Source organism: Orcinus orca, chromosome 21 (genome assembly GCF_937001465.1).
Source record: "Orcinus orca chromosome 21, mOrcOrc1.1, whole genome shotgun sequence".
NCBI lineage: Eukaryota > Metazoa > Chordata > Mammalia > Artiodactyla > Delphinidae > Orcinus > Orcinus orca.
Window position 1 is genome coordinate 13397031 of NC_064579.1, and position 8061 is coordinate 13405091.

The window sequence follows — 8061 nt, forward strand, 5'->3', positions numbered from 1 at the left end:
AAAAAAACAAATAGCTGTTTGTAAATAATAATTATTTTAAAATATTAACATTCTAGTATATAGTATATATTACAATAATATCATTAATAGAAAACAAAAACTGAGTAAAATATTCCTAATACTGTTGATTTTTTGGAATACTAAACAGCATAAATGCTTAAGAATAAGCATTTTCCGGGCTTCCCTGGTGGCGCAGTGGTTGAGAGACCACCTGCCGATGCAGGGGGCGCGGGTTCGTGCCCCGGTCCGGGAGGATCCCACATGCCGCGGAGCGGCTGAGTCCGTGAGCCATGGCCGCTGAGCCTGCATGTCCGGAGCCTGTGCTCCGCAACAGGAGAGGCCACAACAGTGAGAGGCCCGTGTACCGCAAAAAAAAAAAAAAAAAAAAAAAAGAATACGCATTTCCTTGCAAGAATTAGCAGTATTGAATACTTTAAAAATAACAGACCACAACAAAAATCCAAAACAGTACTCTTGATGTTTAAGATCATCTCATCAGAATAGGCATGATTAGTCTCAACAAAATCCCCCCAAAAAGCCCATATGATACAAGGCATATCACATTGGAGAGGAGGGCAGAGCCTCAACAGAGCAATTAAAAACGGGGTGGCGGCATGAGTAAGATAGAGGGCTAGAAGGTGCTCCCACTCATCTCCCCCAGGAAAACAATAAATCAACTACAAATCGACAAAAACAGGGAAAGCTATGTTTCCTTAAAACAGAGAAAGCTCTGGACTACAACAAAGCAGCAGCGAAAACCCTGTAGAGCTCAAAAACCAAGGATGACCTCACAGGAAAGTGAAGGGAACATTTTAGCTGCGTCCCCTCATCTCTCAGTCCAGAGCAGCTTGGCTCCAGGAAGGAGGCCCTCGAAGGACTTTCACCCCATGGGGAAAAGGAGAGCAGGAGAACCCCAGCGAGCCTCCCCGCCGTGGACATATGCAGCAGTTGCTACAGAGTCTTCGCCAGCGCTGTCTGGAGTGCCCCCCACTGCACCGGCTCCTGGGGCTGGCACTGCAGTGAGAGCTGCCCCCAGGGAACCCAGCTGTTGCTGTGCCCCACTCTCCAAGATCGGATGCCACAGGGCCTTGCCATATACAAACCAGGGCTGCCACAGCTCTGCACCCGGCTCTCAGCTCCCAGTCACAACTCTGTCCCACCATTTCTGGGATGTCTGTTGCTGTTTCTGCCCCCACCCCACATCACAGCTCTGACCCATCATCACAGAGGTCAAGCTCCTGCTGCTCAGCAACTGTCCCCCCCCCACCGGGTCCCGGACACATGGCTTTAACAGGCCTCCACCAGGGACATGCCGCTGCTATTCTGAGACTGCCCCCTGGGGCCAGAGTTGGGCTTTTGACCCACTGTTCCCAGCTGCTACTGCACTCTGCTCCCTGGACCCAAGCCACCACTGCACCCCATCATCTCAGGGCCTGTGCTGCTTCTGTATCTCTCCCCCAACCCTGTCTGAGTCACTGAGATGAGCCCCAGAGACCCAGACCTTGGTTCCACAGGATATGTGCACACACCTGCACTTTAGATACCAGTGCCACAGACCCTACAGATGCACCTGTGCCTGAGGACCCAGGCACTGCAGTAGTTCCACATGTGTCTGACCCCAAGACTCTACTCCACTACTAATCTGAGTGCCAGCATGCCAGATCAAATGCCAAGAGGTAGCCCCTTGGCTAGAACTTTTTTCCATGGGAAAAAAAAAAAAGAGAGAGAACAGGATGACCCCAGCAATCTTCACCTCTGAGGATCCCAACAGCCCCAGCCACCACAGGACCTCGGCAGCCTTGGCCACAGAAGATCCCATCAGTCTGCACCACAGCTGACTTCTGCTAACAGAGCTACACAGAGACTACACCACTGTGCTCTCCCAGGAACCCAAGATGCTGCATCCCACCCAGTTGGTGCCTGCACAACCAACTTCAGGTGAAGGTCTTTCCCACAGAAGCCAGGCCAAAAAAACTGGAAAAGGTGACTGCTCCCTCAGTGCACAGACACCAAAGCAAAGCCATCAGAAACATGAAAAAGCAAGGAAACACGACACCACCAAAGGAACACAGTGATTTTTCAGTAACTGACACCCCTGAAAACTGAAGATCTGTGCGTTACCTGAAATAAAGATGCAAAACAATCATTTTAAGGAAGTTTAGCAAGATTCAAGAGAACACAGACAACTCAGTGAACTCAGTAAAGCAATGCATGAACAAAATGGAAAGTTCAACAAAAAGAAATCATAAAAAAGAAATAAACAGAAATTTTGAAGCTGAAGAAGACAGTGAATGAAATGAAAAATCCACAGAGCTTCAACAGCAGGCTCAGGCAGGCAGAAGAAAGAATCTGCAAACTTAAGACAGATCTCTTACTATTATCCAGAGGATAAAAAAAGAAATTAGAATGAAAAAGAGTGAAGACAGTTTATGGGAATTATGGTACATCATCAAGTGAAACAACATTTGTACTATAGGAGTCCAAAAAGGAGAAGAGAGAAAGGGACAGACAACTTACTTAAAGAAACAATGACTGAAAACTTCCCAGATCTGGAGAGAGATATGGCCATGCAGATACATAAAGCTTCAGAGATCCCTAAACAGATTCAACCCAAAGAACTCTATAATAGAGATCTCAAAAACCAAAGAAAAAGAGAAAATTTTAAAAGCAAGAAAAAACTTATTATATACAAGGGAATCCTAATAAGGTACTATCAGACCTCTCAGCAGACACCTCATAGGTTAGAAAGGAGAGGGATAATAAATTCAAAGTGCTAAAAGAAAAAACTGTCAACCAAGAACACTTTACCAGCCAAGCTGTTCTTCAGAAACTAAGGAGAGATACACACTTTCCCAAACAAAAACAGGGATTTATCACCACTAGGCCAGCCTTACAATAAATGCTAAAGGGAGTTCTTCAAGCTGAAATGAAAGGGTACTAATTGCGAACACTAAAACATATAAAAAATATAAAGTTCACTGGTAAAGGTAAATATATACTCAAATTCAAAATACTCTAATACTGCAATGGTGGTGTGTAGATCAGTTTGGACTCTAGCATATAGATTAAGATATAAAACTGTTAAAAAATAACTATAGCTACAATACTTTGTTAATGGATACACAATACAAAAAGATGTAAAATGGAACATCAACAACATAAAATGTGTAGGTGGGGCAAGTAAATGTGAAGACTTTTTTATGCAATTAAGTGCAGCTGTTATCAGCTTGCCTAAAATAGACTACTATACCCATAAGATACACAGGTGACCCTTGAACAACACAGGAGTTAGGGTTGCTGACCCTCCGTGTAACTGAAATTCTGTAACTACAGTTGGTCCTCCATATACTTGGTTCCTCTGTATCCACCATTTCACATCTGTGGATTCAACCAAATGCAGACTGTGATGTACTGTAACATTTACTATTGAAAAAAAAATCACATGTAACTGGACCCACACAGTTCAAACCTGTGTTGTTCAAGGATATAATGAAAGCCTTATGGTAATTATAAAGCAAAAACCTATAACATAGAATGGATAAAGAAGATGTGGCACATATATACAATGGAATATTACTCAGCCATAAAAAGAAATGAAATTGAGTTATTTGTAGTGAGGTGGATGGACCTAGAGTCTGTCATACAGAGTGAAGTAAGTCAGAAAGAGAAAAACAAATACCATATGCTCACACATATATATGGAATCTTAAAAAAAAAAAAAAAAAGTCATGAAGAACCTAGGGGCAAGATGGGAATAAAGACGCAGACCTACTAAGAGAATGGACTTGAGGACATGGGGGAGGGGGAAGGGTAAGCTGGGACAAAGTGAGAGAGTGGCCCGGACATATGTACACTACCAAATGTAAAACTGATAGCTAGTGGGAAGCAGCCGCATAGCACAGGGAGATCAGCTTGGTGCTCTGTGACCACCTAGAGGGGTGGGATAGGGAGGGTGGGAAGGAGGGAGACGCAAGAGGGAAGAGATATGGGGTATATGTATATGTATAGCTGATTCACTTTGTTATAAAGCAGAAACTAACACACCATTGTAAAGCAATTATACTCCAATAAAAATGTTAAAAAAAAACCTATAATAGATACACAAACGATAAAGCGAAAAGAACCAAAGCATACTACTACAAAAAGTCATCAACTCACAAAGACAAACATAAAGAGAGGAACAAAGGAATTACAAAACAATCAGAAAGCAATGAACAAAATGGAGATGAGTTCTTACCTATCAATAAGTACTCTAAATGTAAATGGTTTTTACAATTAAGACGTAGAGTGGCTGAATAGATACAAAAACAAGACCTAATTATATGCTCACTACAAGAGACTCACTTAAGCTATAAGGACACTCATAGGCTGAAAGTAAAGGTATGGAAAAAGATTCCATTAAAATGGAAAACAAAAGAGAGCAAGAGTAGCTATAATTATATCAAACAAAATAGACTAACTCAAAAGCTGTAACAAAAGACAAAGAAGGTCACTATACAACAATAAAGATGTCTGAATTAACTTCAACAGGATATAACAATTGTAAATATGTACATACCCAATACTGGAACACCTAAATATACTAAACAATTATTAACAGACCTGAAGGCAAAAATACACAGCAATGCAATAATAGTAGAGGACTTCAATATCCCACTTTCAACAATGGATAGATCATTCAGACAGAAAATCAGTAAGAAAATAATGGACCTGAATGACACTTTAATCAAATGGACCTAGTGCATACATATACAGAACATTCCATCCAACAGTAGCAGAATACAGGCATACCTCATTTTGTTGCATTTTGCTTTACTGTGTCTCACAGGTACTGCACTTTTTACAAACTGAAGGTTTCTAATAACCCTGTGTTAGACAAATCTATTGGTGCTATTATTCCAACAGCATTTGCTCACTTTGTGTCTCTGAGTCATATTTTGGTAATTCTTGCAATATTTCAAATTTTTTCATTGTTATTATATTTGTTACAGTGATCTGTGATCAGTGATCTTTGATGTTACTACAGTAATTGTTTTGAAGCACACAAACTGTACCCATATAAGACAGCGAACTTAATAAGTGTTATGTGTGTTCTGACTGCTCCACCAACCAGCTGTTCCCATCTCTCTCCCTCTCTTTGGGCCTCTCTATTCCCTGAAACACAACAATATTGAAATTAGGACAATTAATAACCCTATAATGGCTTCTAAGTGTTCAAGTGAAAGGAGGAGTCACACATCTCTTACTTTAAATCAAAAGCTAGAGATGATTAAGCTTAGTGAAAAAGTTATGTCACAGGCCACAATAGGCCAAAAGCTAGGCCTCTTGCACCAAACAGTCAGCCAAGTTGTGAGTGCAAAGGAAAAGTTCTTGAAGGAAATTAAAAGTGCTACTCCAGTGAACACACGAATTATAAGTTTTATTGTTGTTTAAGTTTTAGCGGTCCGATAGATGAAACTAGCCACAACGTTCCCTTAGGCCAAAGCATAATCCAAAATAAGGCCCTAACTCTCTTCAATTCTATGAAGGCTGAGAGAGATGAGGAAGTTGCAAAGGAAAAGTGTGAAGCCAGCAGAGGTTGGGTCATGAGGTTTAAGGAAAGAAGCCATCTCCATAACATCAAAGTGTACAGTGAAACAAGTGCAGATATAGAAGCTGCAGCAAGTTATCCAGAGGATCCAGCTAAGGTAATTAATGAAGGTAGCTATACTGAACAACAGATTTTCAATGTAGACAAAACCACCTTCTATTAGAAAATGCCACCTAGGACTTTGACAGCTAGAGAGAAGTCAATGCCTGGCTTCAAAGGGCAGGCTGACTCCCTTGTTAGGGGCTAATGCAGCTGGTCACTTAAAGCTGAAGCCAAAGCTCACTTACCATCCCGAAAACCCTAGGGACCTCAAGAATGATGATAACCTACTCCGCCTGTGCTCTATAAATGGAACAACAAAGCCTAGAAGACAGCACATGTTTACAACATGGTTTTCTGAATATTTTAAGCCCACTGTTGAGACCTACTACTCAGAAAAAAAGATTTCTTTCAAAATATTACTGCTCATTGACAGTGCACCTACCTGGTCACCCAAGACCTCTGATGGAGATGTACAATAAGATCCACGTTGTTTTCATGCCTACTGACACAACATCCACTCTGCAGCTTATGAATCAAGGAATATTTTGACTTTCAAGTCTTATTCTTTAAGAAATACATTTCCTAAGCATACAGCCCCAATAGATACGGATTCCTCTGATGGCTCTGGGCAAAGTCAACTGAAAGCCTTCTGGAAATGATTCACCATTCTAGATGCCATGAAGAACATCTGTGATTCATGGGAATAGGTCAAAATATCAACATTCACAGGAGTTTGTAAGAAGTTGACTCCAACCCTCATGGATGACTTTGAGAGGTTCAAGACTTCAGTGGAGAAAGTAACTGCTGATATGGTGGAAATAGCAAGAGAACTAGAAGTGGAGCCTGAAGATGTGAATGAACGGCTGAAACCTCATGATAAAACCAATGGATGGGAAGTCGCTTCTTATGGATGAGCAAAGAAAGTGGTTTCTTGAGAAGGAACCTACTCCTGGTGAAGATGTTGTGAAGACTGTTGAAATGACAACAGAGGATTTAGAATATTACATAAGATTAGTTGATAAAGCAGTGTCAGGGTTTGAGAGGACTGACTCCAGTTTTGAAAGGTGGGTAAAATGCTGTCAAACAGCACTGCATGCTACAGAGAAATCATTTGTGAAAGAAAGAGTCGATCGATGTGGCAAACTTTCATTGTTGTCTTAAGAAATTGTCTCGGCCACTCCAGCCTTCAGCAGCCACCACCCTGATCAGTCAGCAGCCATCAGCATCGAGGAAAGACCCTCCACCAGCAGAAAGGTTATGACTCACTGAAGGTTCAGATGATGGTTAGCATTTTTCAGCAATAACGTATTTTTTAATTAAGGTATATACATTTTTTAAGACATAATACTATTGCACACTTAATAGACTACAGTATACTGTAAACATACCAAAAAATTCATGTGACTCACGTTACTGTGATAGTCGCTTTACTGTAGTGGTCTGGAACCGAACCTGCACTATCTCTGAGGTACAATTGTACATATTCTTCTCAAGCACACAAAGAACATTCTCAGGATAGATCACAGGTCATAAAAACAGTCTCAACAAATTTAAGATGGCTGAAATCATATCAAGTATCTTTTCTGACCACGATGGTATGAAACTAGAAATCAATAACAGGAGGAAAGCTAGGAAGTCCACAAATATGTGGAAATTATACAACACACTTCTGAGCAACTAATGGCTCAAAGGAGAAGTCAAAAGGGAACTCAAAAAATACCTGGAACAAAAATTGTACACAAACACATACACACACAGAGGAATGTTATTCAGCCATAAAAAAGAAGGAAGTCCTACCATTTGTGACAATGTGGATGACCTGGAGGTTTAAGTGAAATAAGCCAGACGGAGAAAACAAACACTGTATGGTATCACTTATAGGTGGAATCTAGAAAAAGAAAAAAAAAAGCACCAATTTCATAGAAACAGAGAATAGAACGACGGTTGCCAACGGCTGGGGACGGCAGAATGGGGCAACAAGGGTCAAAGGATACACATTTTCAGTTATACAAAGAATATTTTCTGAGGATGTAACATACAGCATTATGACTATGGTTAATAGTACCGTACTGTATACCTGAAAATTGCTGAGAGTAGACCTCAAGCATTCTCACCATCAAAAAAAAAAAAAGCTAACTAAATGAGGTGATGTGTCAATTGATCTTGGTACCATTCCACAATGTGCATCAAATCACTACATTTATACTTAAACATATACATTATATTTATCAATTATTCCTCAGTAAAGTTTAAAAAATGTATCAGGACAGTAAAGCATCACCAAATAAAATATTTGGTTGAGCCAAAAGGATACTGAGAGCTTATAATGTTGAAGGTCTTAAAAAGAAATATAAAATGAGCTTGTTTGCACTTGGGTACTTGGCAAAAAGAAAAACAGGCAAAAAGATTAGCAGCTTGACTTAAAAACA